We start from the raw sequence: 22,552 nt of genomic DNA on the forward strand, positions 1-22,552 counted from the left end.
GTATATGAAGGTCTTGTTCACGTAAAATCTGCATCAGTTTATTCAGCTTTAGTCACAGCAGCAGAGCTTTGAGAAGATAGAAATCTCAAAAAAAAAAAAGGTCATTCTTCACCTGCAGATCAAATTTGCAGTACAAAGAATTGTCACAGTTATACAGTCCTTTGGGTGTACTTCTAAACAGAAAGTCCGAGCTGGGACTAAGTCTCTGCCTGGTGGGGATACAAAATGTTTCAAGTTTAAAGGCTGTGGTCACAGCTACATGGTCTGTTAACCTCCTCCAAACAGAGCAGAGAGCTGCATCTATCTCCTTTAACTGGCTTAGAATACTACCATTGAAAGTGAAGCTGCTTTGCCTTGTATTTTTCTTTTCATAGTCCAGGAAATACATTTATTCTTTGTAATAAAAATGTTTAGACACAGGCAAAAAAGTGTTTATTTCAATGACCTTTTCCAACTTTCCAGTAGGAAAATTCAGACCAAAAAGCCTCAATTGCAATTACTCTTTTCATTTGCTCTGTTTCTTTGTTTTTTTAATTAAAAGCATCAATTTTGGTGGTGTTTCCAAGAAGACTTTGTTACAAGGTTTTGTTCCCTGAAATGAATGAATAAAGGAATCATAATCAGACTGTTGGAACTCAAAGACTGCCAAAATGTCCCACATCTGGCACAATTAGGCTTTTATTTGTTAACCGCTTGTAATTTCCTTAAGACCCAGATAGACACCATGGGGCAGACTAATGCCAGCCAAAACCAGCAAAATCAAATGGTGTTTAGTGAATTGCTGTTCTAGGCCAGCAAATTTCAAGATTTTGATGAGAACTGTGGGGAAAAAGCATTGAGAAAACATCATCCCCCTCTCTCGGTATGCGGAATGACTCCTCTTCCTATTGACTGTATTTGTTCATGTCAATGCAGAGAAACACAAAACAGAATCCAGACTTATTTAAATATCCTCGTGTCCTCTCTTGGTTTTCATCTTCATCTCCATTCAGAGCTTCAGTGTAAGTGTAACTACTACATCACAAGCTGCCTTTTAATGAACCTTCCTGTGAATACATCACTTTCACACCACTGAATCATGGAATCAGAGAAAAGTTTGGGTTGGAAAAGACCTTTAAAGGCCATCTAGTCAACCCCCTACAATGAGCAGGGACATCTTCAACCAGATCAGGTTGCTCAGAGCCCCAGCCAACCTGACCTGGAATGTTTCCAGTGCTATGCCATCTGCTTTTGCTGTTCTACCAGCACACAAAGAGAATTTAACTGATCATTCATTGGACAATTGGTCATTTCAAGTGCACTACCTATAATTCCCCTCTTCAGGCAGATTTTTCCCTAAAACCACTGGATGCTAGGCAGCACTATTATAAAATTTGTATCTCTTGTGGATCTAATGCTGCTGATGGTATTGGGAGCTGCATCTGCTTGCACAGGCAGAATTTACCCACATGGCTGTCAATGAAGTGATGCCATTTTGCCCCCCTGAGGGTGTAGCACATGGCCGTAAATGGATGCAAATTCTTCTGGATCTTGCAGAATGCAAACACTGGGGAATGCATTAAACTGTTTCAGAGATTAATCAAAGTGAGGGGAAGAGAGACACACACCCAATCCCCAGTCCCAAGTGTCAATTCTTAATTACCTTCTGTTTGGATTTGTAAATCTGGAAGAAAAAAAATAATGCTCAGGAATATTGCAAAGGACAAAACTATACAGTTTGAGGAGCACTGCCAGGAATTCCTTCCTTCAGAAGCCAGTTGTGAATGTAAACCACTGGCAGAAAGCTCATTTCTAGCAATAACAGCTATGTCATGTTTCCTGGAACATAGGCAGTGTGGAGTATCATAGGAAAAGGAAAATAAACACCGGTTCACTTTCTGAATCACCAGTCATAAATTCTCACTGAGGAAAAAAAAAAAAAAAAAACACCACACACACACACACACACACACAACTCAAAGAAAGTTAATACAGTACCGGAAGAGTTTTCTGACCCACTCAACTCATGCGTGAAGTGGAGCTAATAACCCCCTTTTCCGAGCTCCGATAAACCTATAGCACTGAGCGATCCGAATAAAACAAAGACAAACCACATCCTCCTTCACCTTCTGAAGTGGGACATGTTGTAAAGCCAGTCATTCAATCTGTTTTCTCTGGTTTTTAAACTCAGATCTTGCCACTTTAATGGGTCCTTTTTCCTTTTCTCTCTCTTTTCTTTTTTTTTTTTTTTTTAAGTTGCTTGCCTTAGAAGACAGATGGCAAATCACATGAAATCCCATGACGGTGCCTCCCCTGGTGGCCAAAATTTCATTTGATGTCTTTAAAAAGTATTAGGGATTGATCCTGAGCTGGTGAAAATAGACAGAGCACAGCAGAAACTACGCTGATCTATGCTATCAAAGCCTCTAAACACACACGGACCAGATCGCATCTCCCGCCCCTGAGCCATGTAGGTAGCTGGTCCCAAGAGAGTTGGGGTTTAGACTTCAGTCTCATGCTCTGCATCAGAAATAGTGCTGCATATGTGTTGCCTCAAGTCATTTCACGTGTGTAAGACCCCCATGGAGATTGCTGTCCTGGTGAACAGGACTGCCAAGTTGGAAACTTTGCTGGACCAAAGGGGAGCAGCACAAGAATCGCTCTGGCTCTCCAGTTTGGCCGTGGTTTCATTCTGCTCAAGTCAGAGCAAGCCAAGCAGTGTAAACCTGGGCAATTCCACAGTGAATTAGACCTCCGAAACTCTCACGTGGCTTACACTGATGAAGAGAAAAATCTCAGAAGGAGGAATTCCCCAAAGAAAGTTCTACCTGGAGGGATTACTGAGAATATCACTGCAACGTGAAGCTTGTCGTCTTTACCCAGCACCTGCAAACTGACCCCCGAGAGCCCCGCGTGGAGCCCACGGCTGACAAGATGCGGTGATGTGGGGAGGCTCCGTGCCACTTCTGACATCCGACGCCCTCTGAAGCCGTTCCAGCGGGCTGAAGGAGTCACGGAGGCTGATCGGTATCTCCTTCTTCAGGCAGCCCCGTCGGATGGCTCTCTGGAGAGATGGCAAAAGATCAGTATCTGCGTGCTTCAGAGGGACAAATTGTTAGCCTCGGTATGAGCAACAATAGAGGCTTTGAGGACACTGGTGACCAACTGCACCGAAGCATTCCTTACCACACACTTACCTTCATTATATCCCCGCTAATCACCCATCTGCCTTTCAGCGGTGAAATGTTATCGCCCTTCAGCAAGGCATCAAACCAGAGCTGCGGAGGGATTGCTAACACCGACCTGCCCTTCTCATCAACATGAAAGGCAAAAAGAGAGAAAGCTTGTTCAGGGCTGCGCTGTGCTGCTGGGAAAGGACGGCGGGCAGGCATTTCGGCTTTGTGAAGCAAGGCTGCGCAGACAGCTCGGGCTAGACAAAACCTCTTCCAGAGCGGGCGCAGAGCAAGTCAGATGTTTTGCTTCTCTTTGTCTCCTGCCGGTCAGTGTTTCTCAGGCCTTTTAGTCTTATTTTCTTGCCTTTGCTATTTATCGTGCTCGTTGTAGCTTTGCAAAAGCACAGCCACGTTCTGCCCCGCAGTTTTGTTAACGTGGCCCTGGTGAAATGCTCCATCAAAACTGACGCCTGAAAGGAAATTGGGCTTTTGGATTCTGGTTTTGTGACTTGTGAAATGTGCCTACTTCCTGGGGGGGGGGGGGTGGGGGGGGGGGGGGAAGTATATGTATTTTAACCTAACCATGAGAGAGATACATAATAGAAATATCTTGGTAAAGATGTACAGCTGCAGCGCTTCACGGGCTTTATTTTTCCTCACGCTTCTGTTTTCTAAATGGCAAAGAGGGGCACTCAGAAATAGTATCTCTGTGAGAGTGGTTGGGGAAAAGAGCCCAACTCGATTTAAGAAGCAGCTAAATAAATACTGGCGCAAGGTGGTTTGATGTGCACTATGTGTGACTTTTCAGCCCTGAGCGCTTGGTTTTTGTTCACCCTTATGTAAATGATTACATCTGAGTATCATACATACATACTATCACACATGAAGTCCATCTGCATACACCTGTGATTCTTCCATGTTAACCTTTGTTCTGGACCTTGATGATATGTCCAATGACAATACCGACAATACTGTTACCTATTCCTGCTCTGAGAGGTAAGTTGGACTAGAGATGTCCTGAGATCCCTTCCGAACAGCACATCCATATTTCTGTAGCTGTGCTAACTAGCATTTATCAGCTGTAAAGGAAGCCCAGGATAACTTGCTGTGATGGAGACATTGACAGTAACAGAGATAAATACCTATTCCATATGTTCAAGAATTTAAAATTACTAATTTACTGTTAGATCACTCAGTATTTTACCAAATCAACCATATGTGACTGCTGTCAAGGCAAAAATTGATTTTAAATATCCCTACCCATTTTTACTTTTTGTTCTCTTTCTCAGTTTACTGACCCATGCTCCTCTTCTCTGCTAGCTATATTCTAAACAAGATCAACAACCAATTGAAAAAAATAAAAACAAAAACACTGCAATGTGGTTCATTTTTTGACATAAGCACAAGTGAGGGTGATACATTTTAAAAATCATCATTGGTGGGAAAATTATCGTCGGCAGATTCCTTTCTCTATCAACTACAAAGGGAGGTTAAATACATAGGTTCTTCAAGACACGCACCTTTTAGGGGCTGAAGTTAGGAAGATGAATCCTATAACAAGTATTTTCAATAAGTTAACATACTTTGGTGGTTGAATCAAGCCCAGGTGTTATGAAGACAAAGATCCATAACCTGTATCTAATAATCCAGTTTGACTGTTGGAGGTGAAACTCTGGAGACCAGCTAGCAGTGAGCTGATCTATTTGCCGTATGGGCCCAGCGCCATACAAAAACACCGAGAAAAGCTTAATTTAAAATTAAGCTTAGAAATTAGTGCGAGATAAGGACCACTTCACACTTACTGCTTGCATGAGGCCATCCTGATTTGGGAAGTAAGACATTTTAATAGTACGGACACAGCCTATGTTAGCCCAGCTGGCCTTAGTGCCAGAAAGCACCCCTGTAAATATTTAATTGGTATAGGTGCAGCCAATGGTATCCTCCCCTGGCCTACGTCACTATTATGAACCAGTATTAATTAAAAGTTCACCCTCCAACTGGTATATCTAACAGATGCTCAGTTTATTTTATTTCCCATTTTTCATGGAAAATCCCAAGGCGTTGAATTCTCTCTTTGCTGGATTGTCTGCAGGGGAACAGTCTAACATTTGAAGGCAATGAGACTATACATTAAGGAATGGGCTGTAAGCAAAACACGGTCAGCTCATGATTCACCCAGACAGACTCACCCTCCTCAGTTCTCACACTTCAGTGTTACAGAACAAGAGTCCCACTGTTTAGCATCCCCCCTAATTCTTTGGCTTCTCACTATTTATACTTCGCAGGATTTATTCCAAGGGTGGAGGTGGTGGTGTTGGGAGATGAAATTGCTCTGTTTTTCATGAACAGAAGTTTTCAATGGGTAATTTACTACTGTATAATTAAGCTTCAGATTTTGTTTTTACTTGGAAATGTTTTAAAAAGGAAGCCAACTATCTGGTCAGATTTGTGATGAGCAGTTGATGAGAAACAGAAGCCCAAAACACTGATCAGAAATCCAGAAATGGTTCAATAGAAAGAGGTCTCAGATCCTCTGGAAGAAGCTGAGCAGAGGTTAGTATTCCCGGTAAGCTTCCAGTACTGCCCCAGTAGCTGTACACAGGAGTTAAGAGAGAGCCCTTGTTTTGAACACCACAGGGCTGCCTGCTGTAGGCAGGGAGTCTGTCCCTCTGGGAGTCCCTTCTTGCTGATGCAGAAGTGAAATATAAGAGGGTGAGATTCATGATATGGTTATCTACAGCGTGGCTGAACTAATCACCCCAGGCTCCCTTTTTGATTACTGGAGAGAGAGAGAAGCTCCCTGGAGGATCAGTCTCCCCGGAGGTCCAGGGAGCAAGTCAATTGTCCTGTCCTGGACACCTTCTTAAATAAATCCCATGCCAGGTACCACAGCCTGAAAGCCTGTAAGGTCAGTTTGGATGGTGACAGCTGGTTCATCCCACCTTCTGAGGTGTATTTGAGCCTGGTGGGGGTACTTGTCTCCTGGAGGTGTCATTTTCTATTAAGCACAGGGAAAGACTGGACAGCTACTTAGAGGAAACCTATTTAATTTGGCTGAAGTTAGGTGAGATGTATCCTACGCAGAAAGACGAAGCTGCTGATTCAGCAAGGTACTTTAGCTCATGATGTCTTCCAGCTTGGAAGGAGTAACATAGCAGTCCTGTAAGTGCATTATTCTACCCCTTCCCCACCCTCCAGATCTTGCTACTTGTTTTTTAGGTCTACTGTAAAGCCAACATACTGAAAGGTGTTGTTGCTTACCGTGCCCGAGTGAAATGGCTAGAGAAAAGCTAACAGGCCAGGCACTTTCTCCTTTTCAGTTCTTCATGAAGCTGTCTCTTCCTTTGGTTTTAGTCCCATGTGAACGCCAGTTACACTTTTCCCATTCTATACTGATGTTTAAATCAGGCATTGTCACGGATAACCTCTTGGTTATCCAATGCAACCATCTTTGTTAGAATTTTACCTCCCGTACCTTTCCCAAATTAAATATGAGTTGAAGTTTCATAATCCCTAGTTGCTAGGTAGGAAGCTCTAGTCTAGCTTATGGGGATTCCTACTTTTAGCATGAACGACTCTGCAAGAAGAAAAATCACCTTGAAAGCAGGTTATTCTGTATTCATCTCATACGGAGCTATCTACAGCTCTGTGAAAACTGTGCCACTTGTAAGTACAGGACTTTGTGAAGGCCAGAAAAAAAAGAAAATCTCTAAGAAGTGCAGACAAACACCCAAAAGGTGAGGCCATGAGGGGCAGCAAATATAATAATATTGGCAAGTCCCTAAACCTTTCATTTTCAAAACATGAACCAGGAAGAAGATTTCTGTAATTCAACTTTTCCTAGATTTGTACTGCTGATAACTCTTAGAGACAGGTTGCTGGGCTATACGGGCCTCTATTCTCCTGTATTTATTTCTGGAGTGTCTGCAGAAGTCAGTGGTTTTGGTTAGCTGGGGCTAGGACTCCTTCGTAATGGGAAGTCTTCCAATACTTGTGTTTCTATGTGCCGCTTCTTGGAGGAGCCCGTCGGAGACTCAACTGAGATCCAGGTCTTACTGGGTAAGCTACTGTAGAGACAAAAAGCATCTGACATCTGCCCACCCCCCCCCAGTCTAAAAAGACAAACGGTATGAAAGCAAGCACAGCAAAGAGACCTGGTCAAGGTCAAAGAGCACTGCAGTGCTAGAGGCACAACAGGACCCACGTCCATCAGTCCTAGGCCAGTGTCTCAGCTGGGCACACCACCGCACGGGTTGAAAGAAGCCATTTGACCACAATACAGCGTGGGGTCTGCTCCCAGGGCTTTGTTTTTCCAAATAGGGTAAAAAGCCTGGCCTTCCCCTCCAGTAACTTGGGCCCTTGCGAGGTACAAAAATAGCAAAGCAGGCCAGACATCTAGTCGGCAAAACGCTCGTGTTCCTTACCGTGAAGCACGGGGCAGCCATTTGCTATGAGTCGTCACCGTGAGGATCCTCTTTCAGAGGGTATGTCAGCACGAGGGGTTCGAGAGGCTCTCCCGGGCCACATCTCTTCCCTTGGTATCTGGGGCTTGTTGATCCTGGCACACCACCTGGGAACAGGCAGGAGGCCAGCCTAACAGATTGGCATGTGTGCAGGCAGGGAAGGAAGCTGAGCATCTGGCTTTAAACACCGGGGCTCGGATTTCTCTCTGAGGGTGTTGACAGGAAAATGCGTGCCGGCGCTCCGCTGCTGCAAGGGCTGCTAAGGGAGTAGGGTGTCTCTGAGGGATCTGTTGAGACAATTTCACTTCTGAGGTCTTTCCTCCCTGCCTCCTGAGCATCACAGGACCATTAAAAAGGGCCTGAAAGAGCGAGTTCATCTCTTGAGACCCCACAGACTCAGCAATGGCAGAAGTCACCTCCACGAGCTCTAGAGGAGTTCGGATCTGTCAGATGAATGCCGCAAGCCTCAGCAAGTGTAATTCTGTGTAGTCGATCACATTGAACCGGGTCTTATCGCTGGCGGACATCACTCCATGCCACAACTTCGCTTCAGCCCTAAGGTCAACAACTGGCCGCTAATGAAGAACCCACCTGCAGCATCCTTCCTAAAACAGGAGCAGGACAAGGGAAAAGAAAAAAAAAATCCTAAGAAATAAGCTATTAACTGAGGTGAGGTAATGCGTTCAACATATCCGTTATTTCCCTGACACCTTGGACTGGATTTATCTTACCGCCTTTAGCCAACTAAATCTAGGCTGACAGTTTAAGCCGGTCCTTTTGGCTCCCTCCACACTCTCGGGAGTCAAAAAGAGACCCCCAGAGTTTTGGTGCATCTTGTTTTAATACAGATGAGGCAAATCATCTCCTGGAGGTGCCTGTGTCCCTTGGCTACAGAGAGCTCAGATTTACCTTGGACTTCTTAGACGACTGACCCTAAGCAAGATGAATCCCACTCCATTATTACAATTCCCTTTTTCCATGTACTCAAAAGTAATAACTTTCTCACAGCTTTTGGCAGAATTCATCTTTGTTAAACAGTCTGAGACCCCGAGACGAGAGACTTCTTTAACGGCAACATATTATCTAGACACGGCTGTCGCAATAATTTTGCTCCTTACTGCTCTAAAAGGCTTTCCAGAGCTGCTAAGGAATGACAGAAAGGTTATTTAATAGCAAGGGCTTGGCTTCTGTAGAGGCAGCTGTTTAAATGACATCAATATTACCAGTCACAAATTGAACCATTTGCTGCCCGTATCACTACGGAGAAAGAGAAATAGTGGTATCTCTTTGGACTTACTAAGAACTGATGAACACAGAAACTCTGGGGCTGAGAGGAGGGCCCTTTACTATTGCAAAAATTGCGGAGCCATTTCCTCTAATGGGTTCATTTGTCTGAGCAACTGCTCTGTGATGAGAATGGGTCTGGTGAGAACCCAAGTAATAAAAACTACTTGTACTGAGTTATTAACATTTTGGAGGGAAAGGAAAATATGTTTATTTGTCAATGGAATTTCTTTTGCATAAAATTCCAACACTAAGTGTTTTTTTCATTGGGAGAGCAGTTGATGGGAAAGCAAAGCCAGAATATTTCATTCTGTAAATAGAAAATTTTTTAATTTATAGTTGTCAAAAAATGAATAGAATTAAAGAATTAAATATTCTGGTGACATTTTTCAAAGAGTAGAAAATCAAAATGTTTCATGTTAAACAAAAATTAATGTTGACAAGCACTTTCTTAGCTCTATCAGAAATTGTCACCGAAACAAAGAATATTTTCCAAAGCCTTTTTCCTCCTAAGTCTTCGATCAGTGCTCTCACCATAAGATCATCTTCCCCCTCAGGAATGAGCATGATAGGAAAGGCAAACAGCATCAATAAAATTATTCAGAATGGTGTTGGCACAGCAACAGGAGCTGTGGGCATTTTGTGGGTTTCAGAAGTGAGTCTGGATGGTCTTTGTGGTTTGCGCACATACGTAAACCGGTGGGAGTCCACAGATCTGGCTTTTCCTTCTGGCTCTCCCAGACATTTGTGGTATAATTTTGGACAGGTTCCCATCCACAAGCCGTTCCTCAGTTTCTCCATCCTTTGAGGGCTGCTATACTCCCTTTCTCATGCGGCTGGGAAGTTTTATAGGCTCCTGAAGGTGGGGAGAACAACTGGGCTCAATAGATCAAGGCTCCACCTGCATCCACGTTATTTGATGGGGAAAGCTGTGTATTAAACCCACATCTTATCAGTGTCTAAAGCAAGAGACTGAACCAGACATCCCTGCAGCTATACACGCAGGGACTCGAGGTAGAAACGTGCCACGCACAGTTTAGGTACAAGACAGATTGTCCCCCAAAGAGGGCCTTCTCCCCAGCGTTCCACAAAGCATCACTCGGTTCCATGAGATGTGATGCCCTGGGGAGAAGGGGCAGTGGACAGAGAAGAAACCTGCTTAATATGCTAAGATGAGGGAAATGGCATGTAAATCAGACCTGTCATCCCTTTCCTGACCCACGCTGCAGCACATACTTTTGCCCAAAAGTATGTTTATACTGGAAAACAGATATATGTCCAGATTGCAAATATATAAGTGAAAGAGTAGGAAAGAGAGCCAACACTTCTTCACTTCAGACCCTGGTATCTGAATTATCCTAGGTTTTATACCTGGGATATAAATACCTATATATGTAAGTACAAATACACACACACACACACACACACATACTTGTACAGTCACAGATGTGAGAAGACAGCTGAGAACATTGAGAAGATGGCTACCCTGCTGCCAGAGCCAGTTTGGTTTCAGTCCTACACTTCAAGCATCAGGAAATCATGCAGATGCCCCTCCAGGGCAATCAGCCAGGCAGAGCCAGCAAATTTAACTCCCAGGACCCCGTCATTGCCACTTTGAGCTGAGCTCCTTCAAAGCTATCCAGGTGTCCGTACTCCATGTGTCACAGCAATTCTGACATCTGGCTCCAGTCAAAGTCACACCGAGGTCCCTGCTCCGCGCTGGTGCATCAGTGCTTTGGGTTGTGAGAGTTGTTATCCCAGGAGCAGTGCCAGCTCCGAGCTGGCTGTGGACCTAACTGGAGTTAAAGGAGAGTGTCTCCTATTTTCAGGTAGGGTCTAAGACCGAATTTGCAGGCAGTGGGTCTCGGTCCCATGTGCTTGGGGTCTGCGTTTGAAAGCGGAATGGGAGACCCACATGTAGGCTTGTCATTGAACAGCAGCTGGCTTGGATGCAGGGATTGGCTCAAACGAACTTCACGCTAGTTCCTCTGGGGCAAATGCCAGAGTGTTAACGGACTGTTAGAGCTAATGCTCACCAGCACCGGGTCTTCCAGGAGACAAGTTGCTCCTGGAAGGTGGTCACAACGCTACTGCAGCCAGAAGGGTTTCAGCTGAGGGATGTTTGCCACCACCTGGTTACACAACACTTTGTGCTGCCTTTGCCTGGGTCGAGCTATGCAACGGGGAGTGACACCTTCCAGCGAGGCTCCTCTGAAAGTAGGGCTTCGTAAACAAGCATGCCCTCAGTAAAATGCTCGCTCCTGCTTGGCGATTCCCCTATATCTGACAATGCCAGCCACCAAAAAAATTAAAATAAAAAACTGAAGGACAAGCCCGCGTGTGAGGGAGCCCAAAGACAGAGCCAGCCGTGTGACTTCTGCTCAATATGTGAACCTCAACAGGTCTGCCTCGGTTAATTACTACGTTTGCCTGCTGCAACCAGCCCATCACCAATGCTAAGCCCTTCCCGGCTGCAGGAATGTTTTGTGATCCTCTTTTGGGCCCATCAGGCAGGGGCAATGGGTGGGGCAGAAAGGGGAGCTCCCATTTTCCAAGGGAGAGGGATCTGCCCATTGCAAATCTCCAGAGACCGCGGGCAGCCGCAGTCAAGGATAAAGAGCTGTAGTCTGGAGGGAGTTCCTGCAGGAGTGAACTCACACGCTGTAAAGCAGCAAGTGCTTAAGGCCAGACCCCATAAATCCACCAAATTAGATGCTGGTGACATTATAGACCCGTTTTGTTAGTTTTTCCAGCTGAGCTGCAGACCACAGAAAATGATTTATATTCCAAAAGTTGGGATGGTGGGGGAAGGGAGAGCAGGATAGGGGGAAGGGGGCAAAGGGGAGTGACTCACAGTATTTAAATTTCTAATCGATTCTTTTCTTTGGGAAGGAGGAGAAAAAGAAAAGAGTAACTTGTTCTTGGTGCTGAGAAAATGAAAAATACCAACTGGGGGTGAAGGGGAACCAGAAAGAGCAAGCTAAAAATTTTCCTTCCAAGCTGCATCCGGAGGGGAGTGAGGCACCAGCTACTCCAAAAAGGGGAGAGCGCAAGCTGTTGTAAGGACAAAGTAAAGGGGAGGGGAAGATGCAGACCCAGCGTTCGCCACACGCATGGCACAACTGGCACAGAGGCTTGTAGCAATATTACACAGAGCTCTTTGGCCTCTGATATAGACTTAGCAGAAGACAACCTTGAGAATATGACCAAAATGCTTCTTCCTCACCTTGAAAACTAGGCACCAGGGCCCATGTGGTTGACATGGAGAGCTAAGCTGGAGGGGAAACAAACCACCCTGGCTTTCACTTGACTAGAAAACCAAACTGTGTGTGAGAGTAACTGCTTGTCTGAGAAAAACTTCAGAAACCTGTCTGAACTCTCTTGCCTCTCAGTATTTACCTGGGTTTTGATGGGTAACGAAGACGTATCCAACAGTCATCCACGGCTGAGACTAAACCGAGTCATTCCCCCTGCATGTTACCAGTCACGTGGTCAGAGATGGATGTCCTACAAAAATAAGTGAGATGATCAGTCCTTCAAGACCTGCACCACTCATTCATGAAACAGTCACCTGCAGAGGGAGAGCGTTACGCAGTAGTAAGATCCACAGAGCTGTGAATCAGAAGTGGTTGGGTCTTTTACTGACTGCTGCCGTGTAGGTTATTTAAATAACTGACTGAAACCTGGCACCTGTTTTCTCCATCAAATTTAAAAATTAAGCATGATCACAAATTTTCCCTTCCAACTAGCCTGTGATAGAACTTTTGGGGGCTTTTTTTAGCTAAATAAACTCTTACACTGCAGAAAGGAACTTTTCCTGTGAACTGAAAAGAAAAGAAGAAAAAAAAGAATGTTGTTTAATCTTGGACCAAAACAAATTCAATCTTCATTTTTAACTCAAAAATAAAAATATCTTTTGCTATGAAATGACTAAAAATATATTTTCTTCAAAACATTCTCTTTAAGCACAATGGAAACTTCTCACTGAGTTTTTCTGCCCCCTCAACTCCTGTTTAGGGATCTAGACAGAAATCCCACACTACATGAGACATCAGTGGTACTAAATGCAGTTCATCACCCCAAAGCTGATATCTTAAATAGGTCGAATACATCATACACTAAACATTTCTCTCCCCTGGATAATTCAACTGTAGAGATTTAAAGTGAGGCGAGTCAAACCCTGCCCTGTATGACTCTCAGTTCTTGACCATGAGGACTACTGCTGACAGCAACAGTTTGAATTTACCACTAACTGCTTTTCCCAAGCTTCACAGTAACTGCTTGGCATAGCCAAGTTAACACTCCCCATAGCAGCCCTCGTAGCGCTGTGCTTTGCATTTGTAGCTAGAAAGGTGTTGATAATACGCCAGTGTTTTGGCTAATGTTGAGCCATGCTCGAACAGCATCAAGGCTGTCTCTCCAACCCCCCCCACCAAAGGCCAGTAGGCAAGGGGTGGGAGAGTGTTTGGGAAGGGACATAGCCAGGACAGCTGACCCAAACTGACCAAAGGGATATTCCATACCCTATGATGTGCTCAGCGATAAAAGTTAAGAGAAAGGGAGGGGTGGGGGGGTGGCTTTTGCTACCAAGGTGTTTGTCTTCCGAAGAAACCGCTTTGCGTACTGAGGCCCTGCTTCCCAGGAAGTGGCTGGGCATCACCTGCTGATGGGAAGTAGAGAATAAATATTTTTGATTTTCTCTGCTTCCGCGTGTGGCCTTTGTTTTTCTTTATTAAACTGCCTTTACCTTGACCCATGAGTTTTTCATCTTATTTTCTCTCCCTATCCTGCTGAGGAGGGTGGCTTAGTGGTCATACATGGCCAATGGGGCAAAAAAATATAAGCAGAGCCTCACTACTGTGTTAAAGTTCTAGGCTATGTCTCCAAAAGGGATTAGGGGCTCAAAAGGACACTCTCAGAGGGCACATGCTCAGTGGAAGCAGCTGAAGACCATCACATGCCCCCTTCTACCAACCTGGTGAGTCTTCCAAAGGGCATGTATGATCTTGTTTTCTCTTTCCCTCAGGTCACTCCCAGGAAAAATGAAGGTTATACTCAAAGTGGAGAAGGCTGATAAAAAAAATAAAATACTATTATAGCATTTTTGCAGATGAGGAGAGACTGAGTGATGAAGTCATGTGCCAAGGAGCACACAGCAAGTTCTAGAGAAAGCTAGGACTTAAACACAGAGCTCCAGAGTAACAGACCACTAGTTCATACTGTCCTTTCTCCACACACACAAAAAAGATGATTTTCCTTTCCTTCTTTTTCAGTCCTACAGTTCAAGTTTTCTCCCTTTCCCAGCTGGGCCTGAAATTCACCTCCTTGTTATCTAGCTTTGCTCAGCATACTTGATCACAGTCTTAATCACTACTTAATTTACTGGAAAATACCCAGAACAACTTTGGAGGCAGTGTAAAATATACGGGTAAATCACAGCTGTTTCCCAAGCTACCTGTTAAATTCTTCCCCCACCAAACAATCCTCCCTGACACTGTATTTTCATTGCTTTCAAACTCTAAACATATTCATTAGCTTTGTTTTTATATAAAGGATTCCTGCCCACCCTCCAATCTGTCCTCTCTATCCACCTGTTGCTGAAGGGGTTTCTCTGACCAGATACAGATTCCTGCAACATAGGTGTTGCCATCTGGGCAACATTCCTAAATGGAATAAGATTGATATTTGAGGGGAGCATTTCATCTTCTTCAAAAGTGGATATCTAAAAATCAGTCTAATTAATCAATTGAAAACTCAAAGTGATAATTCTTTCCACTGACTATAAAGTGAACTAGGGGTAACTAGCTTAGATGGAGACCTTGACACAACAGATATCTAAAATGTGATGAGACTCATCTCACTCATCAAATTTTCTTTCTCACAGTCTGAAATACTCACTGTCGAGTTTGTGATTTCTCTCAGTTTAGCACCTAGCCATTCAAATCAGAATAGAATGCTATATATGTAGATAGGCTACTCCATGCAGATTCCCTTAATAACCTACAAACAAGCAGTGAGTAATGAGCATGTATCTTCTCATCCAGTTCCTTTTCCTATTTTAGGATGGGATGGGCTGCATCCATGGACTCTAGCTCATCCTCGAGCTCCATCGACATGGAAGGAAACAGGTTATCAGTGCAGTTCTAGATGTCTGTATTTAATGAGATAAATTTCATGGTAGAAGCCTGATCTTCACAGCCACACACAGGCAAGATGTACTTAAGACCATCATATGATATACACAGAGAAATGGAACAAGAAGACATGATCAGACCAGAGTCATAAATCACACAGCTACCACCTTTGCTCATGTAATTCTGATAACCACATAAAAAGCTTTGAAAACCAAGATATTGTCCTTCTGATAGTAAAGAAATGTGCTTGAATAACAAGGGAGAAAAAATAGCCCAAACAAGATTTGAAACGTTTTCTTTTCTTGACTGCCATTTTGACAAGTGAAGAAAAGAGAACAGCATTAAAATGAAAGGAAATAGTTTCCCCTCCGTTTTTTGTAAATATCCTAATGGAACATTTTGACCTGATTTGAAAGATTTTGACGGGCTTGTGTTGTGATGTGAGTATCGGGTTGCCCAGCGATGCCAACCCATACAAGGAAGCAGGCAGGATCATGCATTCGAAATGGCTTTGGGTACAAATAAGGGCTGTATTCTGCAAGTAGTCCAGAGTCAATGGGAGATTTGGAGATCAAGGAGAAAGCATTAGCCTTTATGAGGTGAAATATTTAGTACCAGCGCTTAAGGACTGAAATATCTTTTCAAATATGGCTTTTAACTATTATTTACCCAGTGATTTATAGCTCAGTTCACCAAACAGCAAAAAAGTTTGTTCTTGCTGTGACCAACTAAAGAATCCCTTGGGTGTCTCTTGTTTCCTCATCCTCCTCTCTACTCTTCTCTGTTTCTTATATTGGACCTTCTTTTTATATCTCCCTCATTGCATTAAGTCCAAGGTCCACATGGGTTTCATGCCCCATCAGTGTGACCTTTCAGGGCTTTCAAGCTAAAATTTTGATAAGACACCAATGGATAAGAGGAGGTGATCTTTCAGAGAAAAGGTTTCAGGGTCTCTCCAAATTTAGGCAATCATCCCAGTATCAGTTTATTGAGAACTTTATCGCAGCAGCCACAGACTATTAAAATATAAACCCAGAAAGATGGATCTACTCTATGGGACTTGTGACAGCCCACAGTGAAAGCTTAGCCCACGGGAGGACTGGAAACACATGAATGGGACAAGGTAAAGCTGTTATCTGATAGCGCAGGTGGAAGGGCCCTGTGTTTTTACAGCTGGAGGACCTGGGTGCTAGGACTTTTCCCTGGGTTCGACGCATAATTCAGATTTAGTAACTGCACAACTGCTGCGTAGGGAGCGTGGCTTCATTCTATTTTCTTAAGACCCATCTTTGCTGTCAGAGTAAGACTCTTCCAGGTCTAGGCCAGGGCATTAAAGGAGGGGAAAGGATTTGCACTGTGCATGCACGTGAGAGTAGATTTTGCTGAAAGAAAGTGTGAATTTTGAGCATTTTTCTGAACATGTTGTTCCCATCTCGTCCCCCAGCTCGCTCCAAGGCAGTGCTAATTCCCACATCCTGGGAACATTAGGTCAATTGTTTGTCAAATTACCCAGGTGAGTTCACACTTGCAATGAGCTCGCTTTCACCTGAGGCTGCAGCTGGGGTCCGGGCAGGCCCTTGCTATTCCCTATTTTTATCCACCCAGGCATTGTTCCGTGTAGTGCTTTCCTTTGGAAGAGTTGGGGCACCCACCACAAATCCTTGGGAAAGACTGACCTCTTCTGGGAAGCCGAAACGCAGCCGCTCAGGGAACCTGAAACCAGCCATTGTGCCCTGGAATTTCCCCGGGGCATTTTGGGCAGCAAACTCTTGGCATTGGCTGCTAAACATTTTCAATGATTTTTCTAGAGATGCCTTCTTAAAGATGCTTTCTGCTTGCTGGCTGTTTAAGCCCCAAAGGATTGCAGGCTTACACTAGCTCATTTTATATTCTCCCTCACGTCCCTCACGCTTATTTTTAAGTTCAGCAAGGTTTTCTCAACCCATTCAACTCTGTATCATCCTCCAGCTTCTCCTTTCTGTTTCTTCCCTAATACTTCAGCACTTTTCCTGGTGCTTAGCGTTGGTCATAATCCCAAAGTCACCAGTGTTTCCATTAAAATGATCAGTCCCTTTAGCATGTTGACACTTTATTGCCTGCAGCTTTTGAGAGATCTCTGCACTAATTGAGTCTACATCACCCAGAGTTGCACCAAGGTGTAAACACAGGTCCTTGAAATAATATAATTACAATAGTATGGTTACTAGGTGTGCTGGTCTTTCGCTTGGGTGGAGTGCTGCACTGTGCAGTACAGTGATATGCCCATGTTATTTATTTATTCCCTGGTACCCTGAACCATTGCTTCTCTTCTCCAGGTAACACAGGGCACAGCTACCCTCCCAGGCATTTGCAGAAGGTTTCAGATAGTTGGAAAACCATCTTAATTGTAACTTAAGGATACAGCGCCAACAAGCAATCTGCTAATTAAGAGGTAATGTGTTAAGCTGCTGACAATCCCTTATATTCATGTCTAGATTTCATATTCATGTTGGAGCACCTTCCCGTAGTTTGGTATCAGCAGAGCTAACCTTTGGCAGCTCCCAAAATACAGAGTTCTGCTTCAGCCTCAGAGGTGCCAGTCCTGCCAGGGATGCCTGGATGAAGCTGGCCAGCTGGGGCCACGTGCCCCATGATGTTTTCTCTTGCTCCCAAGATGTGCCAGGCACCAGGACAGCCTAAGGTATGATATGGTTGGGGGATGCTGTGGGTTCTGTGTGCATGTTGTCAGGGCGCTGGCCACTCCAATGGCTATTAATTGTCCTTACCAGCCACATTTGGGACATCCACAGCAGATCAGACTGACCAGGAGCTTGAGCTTATATCCAGTGCCTGGCCTAATGGTTGGAGGGTGTGCAGATGGTCAGGGCGATTAAGGTCCATTGGTGCGTTCATGGCCTTGAAACATGTGTCGTATGGAGGATGCAAATCTAAGCAGGGATTTTTAGGAGAGATGCAGTCTCTTTGCAGAACTGACTTTACAGGCCTGGCCACCAGAATCACAGCATCATGTAGGTCGGAAAAGATGCTTAAGATCATCAAGTCCAACTGTTAACCTAATACTACCAAGTGTTAGAAGGACATCTGAAAATGAAAGTGTCCCCTGAGCTTGCAGAACCCCCTGATTTTTGCACTCCAATATAATGAACAGTAACTTTCTAAGTGCTATGTAAATTCTCAGTCATAGCTTAGACAATTCTTTACACTTCAACGACTTTAAGAGCCCAGCTTTGACATGTCTACTCTGTTTCATTGTCCCTCTTGAAAACAAACTATGTAGGGACATAAGAGTCTGGTCCTGGCGTGCACCCCGTCTCGTACTGTGAGCAGCACCAGCTCTTGCAGAAGAGAATTCAGAAAAATCTGTGACCTGCTAAGGCTTGTCCCAGGTCTCTCACAGATAAAGATTGCCTCAAACTTGAGGTTTAATAAAACTTTTTGATCCATTCATATGTAGTGATGGAATGCCTGCTTTTTCTATCCAGGTAAAAGTCCAGTCCTTGAATCTTGTTACATTCCTGTGTTAGTGCTCTCCATGGTCTACTTCCACAGTGTGTGGAAAAGCATTTCCTTTTATCCAGCTTTAATTTCCCCACCTTTTTATTTCTACTGACTGTATTGCCAGGGTGTCTTTGCTGTGGGTCAAGGTGCTAGTGGTGTGTACGTATACACATACACAAAATATGGTCCTGCCCCGATGAGCTCGCCCCTTACACCAGCTGTCCCCTTCAGCTCTCAAATCCATTGAGAAGACCATTAACTTCCGTATTTTTGGCCACATGAGGAATTACCAGCCACTGAAATCAAAAGTCAGAGGGAGAAAGAGAGGAATTTGCAGTTGACTCAAGGTGAATAAGAGGGTACTGAACTGCCCAGTCTAGTCTGTATGATCCATGCCCTCCAGGAGCTCAGTGAATTCCAGTAGCATTCGACAAAGACCCTCAGAGGTCACAGGGGATGGGATGGGATAAGCGAAACTCAATATTTGCTGGTATGGAGAACAAACATCCAAGCAAAGCAACTCTTTCCAGGCCAGGGTTATTGATATTAAAACCACAGAACTTAATTAGAAATGAAGGTAATTAAAGCCAGATGCAAGAAACCTTTTTTTTTTTTCCCCCCCTGCATACCACATTGTAGACTCATAGCATGACTCACGGGGAGAGAGCAGTAAGTCAAGGTGACTGGGAACATTCAAGGAGCGATTATCTGGGATCATTAGTGAGGCTGGTGGGCGACCGCTATAAACTGGGAACAGGTCCTGATGAGGTGCATGGCCTTTAACTCCTCTGGTATGTAACGAGAGCTGTAAATCTCCCCATTACGGACGGCAGTGATGCGGGTGTACTCAGCCAGCAGCCTTGCTTTAATCTCTTTGTAACATCAAGAGAAGAGGAGGGGGATTCTTGCTCCAGGACCTGAGTGACCTGAGCCTCCTGAAATGGGTGAAACTACCCATTTTCATGTGGAAATTACGTGCAGTAATGTGAAGGCTGAAAAGTCAAATTCTGGTCCGAATAGCTTTGGTATGAACCTTGAGGAACTGCACGGGCTTCCAGGGATTTACACCTCTCAGAGCAGAGCCTGGAGTTTTGTACCTAAAATCCCCGAGTTTGTCCACAGCTATTTTCTTTCCTTTCTGTATACATCTGAGGGTTTCACAGAGGAGACAGTATGTTCATATGATACCACAATACTGATCTGGCCTGTTGGTGATCCAGGTAGGAAACTCAAGGCTGGGATGACCTCTATGTGCAATAAGTCCCCTGCCAGGTCCTGACACTGAGTTATAGTATGAGGCTGGAGCAACACGTGCCTTCTCTCTGTGCCTCAGTGTCCCTCACTGCAAATTGGGGCTGCTCATATTCTCCAGAAGGTGGTGGGTTGTGAAAATTAATGAGGACTTGATTCATTTTACCTAACATTAAATTAATATTTACCTAATATTAAATTAAACAGCTCAGGGAAGAAAAGTTAGGCGGTATGAAGCAGCCAGGAGGTTATAGCTACTCTGAGTCAGGAATTGTTCGCAGACACTTCACAGTCTACCTGCACCAGCTATCATGGCTGAAACACATTCTTGAAAATGCTGGTTTAGGTGCTTGAACAATCATTTCCTAGCTCATTTCAGTCCAAATTAATTGGGTTCATTTATGCAGCTAGCCTTGGCTCACTGGTCAGGAGCAGCTAAAGTTGCCCTAACATGACCAGTGCCATCCACTGGGTTGGAGACAGGACTTTCTACTTGCCCCCAGCCACCGAGAATTTTAACAGCTAAAAATCCAAAATCTGAAATCTTCTGGCATTTCCCAGCTCTTCTGGACAACTATCCCTGAACATGCCTGGTGTAAGAGTTTCTGCTTCTGGCAGCACGAGCACTTATGTACTGCAAAGAGATTGCCTACAAATCATTGGCTTCAAATGGACCACATCTCTGAAAGGAATTTCCACAGCTTTTCTGGGCACCGATCACAAGGTTATTAGCCATCTGCAAATCCAGACTGATTATGAGCTCACCACCTCGCTGGGCTATCTCGTATTGCAACTGTCTAATTTTCAGACTCAGTTTTTCCCACTTCTGGAGTTGTACATGTTCCCCGGTGACTATCTCCACTAGCGATAAATCAGGAGGTTCAGTTTTGTGACTCCATGTGTTTTCTTCCTGTTCCAAAGTTTGCCAGATTCAAGGCAATAGCAATGCTTATCTGTCCTTTCGCATGTCAGTTATATATTGAGTAGCCTATATTCCCCCAATATTGACTTCTATGCTCAAGCCCAAATAAGAAGTTGCAGTTATCCCTTGTTCCTCCAAACTTTTGTATGCAACTTTTCCATCTAATCTTTTTCAGTTTATGTATATGCCTTTTTACCAAACTGGGTGAATGCTTTTGCACAAACACACTAGACACAGATGGTCAGTCTTGGCAAGCTTTACATTTTTTTCAAGGGGAAAAAAAAGTCTTCTCTTGGTGGCCAGTTTTCTGAATATTCCCAAACATTAACAGAAATGTTTTTGTTAAGTTTTTGTTATTTTCAAGCTCCCTCCATTTGCAGGTTAAATATGTTTGTTTTTTCTTGGTTCTTCCTAGCTGGCTCACGTTGTAATTGTTTTTCTTTCTGCAAAGCTTGAGGCTCTTTGTCCTGTAGTTTTAAGCCCTCTTTTATAATGTCTTGGATGCTTTCACATTCCGTGAGCTGCACCATTATTTCCTCCTTGAAGAACAAGCCACAGTTTCCCTTTTTGGACACTAAAACCCTGTGCCAGTGCCAACATTGGCATTCTTCATGCTGAGAAATTAGCCAATATTTAGGATTTTGAGAAATGAGCATCAGGTATTGCAAGGATGAGATCTGTGAATTTACAGAGACCGCAGCTAAGATTCCATTTCCCAGAACATGGCAGCAAAAGGTTCTTTTTCACAGTTCAAAATCTCTGTCTAGATAGAAGAAATGTTCTCTCATTTGAGGTTTTTTTCTCAAGTTCATATGAACAGCATGGGGTTTTTCTCTGCCTCCTTGGCATTCCTGAATACACACCTGCATTTATAATTAGACCCAAACAAACCCTACCATCACTGTAGCTAAACTTCTAGCTTAACAAGTAGGGCCTGATAATTCCATACTTTATTCTGCAAAGAAATTTAATGGATATTCTTTTGCATTTATCCCAAAAGATTAGTATGCTTCCCTAAAAATATTCTAACACTATGACAATGACTGGCACAATTTAGCTCTTAGAGCAAATGTCTGAGCCTGACCAGTCCATACTACTAAAAACGGGAGGTCCTGCTCTCTCCCCTCTGTCTCCCATTCCTTCTTTGCCTCAGTGAGAAGAAACATGCTGTGCTTTGCTGCTGCAAAGTTGTGGCTGCAGTTTTCCGTGTTCTGCAGTTACATTGTTTTACCCCTCTCAGGTTAAGAAGTCATAAGGTTGTCTTTAAAGCCATTAGCATTTTCATCAACAAAAAGTCAAGACTTTGGACTTTGATGATAGCCTTTTTGAGATTTTCTTGGCAATTACACAAGCTAGGAATATGCTTCTGGCTCCCAATGAAATCTGAGGTTTTCCCCAAATTGCCAGATTCCAAGAGTTAGGATTTTCTCAGAAAAGAAAAAGAACAAAAAGAAACATAAAATATTTCAAAACTTCTTTTTAGGAGTGAGCAATTGTGTTTATTGCATGCTTGCTTTGTTGTCTCTGATCTGTTTTGAATCCTGAATGTTTGAAGTGCTTAAACACTTGCTTATCTTGGAACATATGGTACCACTGATTTCTATGAGAATGCTGATGCACTCACAAAGTTACGCACACGCTTAGAAATGCTTTGTTGGAACAAAGATAAAGGAAAAACCTTGAGTATAAATTCTGCTGTTTGAAAAAGACTGCAGAACCATCCACTCCATGCCACCCACATGTCCATTGAAACTAAAACTTTTATTAGCATTTTCCACTTTCTATTCTCTTTTTCCTCTGCCAAATTTCAAGAAAATTTTCCTTCTGCTTTTGTCCCATTTTTGCTTA

Source organism: Aquila chrysaetos, chromosome 3 (genome assembly GCF_900496995.4).
Source record: "Aquila chrysaetos chrysaetos chromosome 3, bAquChr1.4, whole genome shotgun sequence".
NCBI lineage: Eukaryota > Metazoa > Chordata > Aves > Accipitriformes > Accipitridae > Aquila > Aquila chrysaetos.